General features: G+C 42.3%; 1 pseudogene across 1 annotated transcript; it reads left to right on the forward strand.

Moving 5' to 3' along the window:
- Positions 1–726: 726 nt before the first annotated feature.
- On the forward strand, positions 727–1,096 carry LOC308439932 (small ubiquitin-related modifier 2-like; annotated as a pseudogene). Its single transcript has one exon. The product of its transcript is annotated as a small ubiquitin-related modifier 2-like (transcript).
- Positions 1,097–1,615: the final 519 nt, after the last annotated feature.

Genomic DNA, 1,615 nt, shown 5'->3' on the forward strand with positions numbered 1-1,615 from the left:
TCCCCCGGGGCTGGAGTTAGAGATGGTCAAGTGTTGTCATGTGGGTGCTGAGAACTGAACTTGTGTGCTCTGGAAAAGCAGAGAAGTGTTAACTGCTGGAAAGTGTTCTTAACATCTCTCCAGCCCCATGTCCTAAGTTTTAAAAGTTGGTTATAGAACTGTTTTAGTTTCATTTTGTTGCTCTCATAAACACCATGAGCAAAAGCTTGTAGAGGAAAGGATTTATCTGGCTTATATCTCCAGGTCATCATCTTTTGGAAGAAGTTAGGGCAGGAACTCAAGGAAGGAACCTGAAGGTAGGAATCAGGGAGGAGTTCTGCCCACTGGTTTGTTCTATGGCTTGGTTTGGGGCTTATAATTAGCTATGTTTCCTATATAGCTCAGGCCTACATACCTAGGGGTGCTGCTGGCCCTTCCATATCAATCTCTTACAGACATGGCCACAGCCCAGTCTGATCAAGGCAATTCCTCAGTTGTGACGTTCTCTTCCCAGATGATGATCAGGATGCTTCCTTCACTCCCTGCCAACTCAGCATGCAAACAAACCTTTGCTTCCTGTTACCATTTTCTCATGTTAGTATAATGCAAAATACAACGTAAAAAACCTGTTTTTAAATCTTTCAACTGATCCTCTCCTGCCGCTGCTGGTGACGCCTGTGAGTTCCTTCAGTGCGGACCTGGTGCCTCTTTTGTGAAGCCGCAGCTGAGGAGACTCCGGCGCTCGCTATGGCCGAGGAGAAACCCAAGGAAGGAGTCAAGACTGGAGAACAACAATCATATTAATTTGAAGGTGGAGGGACAGGATAGTCTTGAGGCGCAGTTTAAGATTGAGAGGCTTACACATTAGTAAACTAACGACAGCCTGTTGTGAATGGCAGGGTTTCTCAATGAGGCAGATCAGATTCCGGTTTGATGGACAACCAATCAACGAAACAGACGCACCTGCGCAGTTGGAACTGGAGAAGATACGATTGGTGTGTTCCAGCAGCAGACAGGCGTCTACCAAAAGGGGAACCTGCTACTTTATCCAGAATGTTGTTTTAGACCAAGAACACGTTCTCAATTAGAAAGCCAGTTTGGTCCCGCCACACCCTGACTACTACCGTATAGTTTTCTCTCGTCTTTCATTTCCTTGTCCCCATCTCTTTATTGAACATAAAGTAACTGGTGTATGTGCACAGTGGACAAGTATATCGCTCTTTTTTTTTTTCTTCTCATTTTTTAAAACTAAATGGCTGATGATCTGCTTTGGTTGACATCAGATGGAGATGGTCTGAGGAAAGTACTGGTTCTGTGAAAATATCTCCTTCTCCATTAGTGGCTCATTCAACTCTTCTCTTTATATTCCAGGAAGTTATTTTGCTCTCAATGTTTTAACAAAAGAACCCAACGATACAAAATTCTTGCATACCTTGTTTGATTGGAGGATTTTAATGTTTTTCATTTATCATTGTAAAACCATAGACAGTTTTATAACTTTTCTGTAAGTAGCTGTTACATGTAGGGCAATCTGTCTTTAAGTAGAGATAAATTACTCTCGAACAAAATGATCCTAGTTTTCCCTTAAAGTCAAGCGTCTTGTTTTAAAAAAATTTTCAACTGAGATGCTTCAGCA

This window comes from Micromys minutus, assembly GCF_963924665.1.
Source record: "Micromys minutus genome assembly, chromosome: 30".
NCBI classification, from domain to species: domain Eukaryota; kingdom Metazoa; phylum Chordata; class Mammalia; order Rodentia; family Muridae; genus Micromys; species Micromys minutus.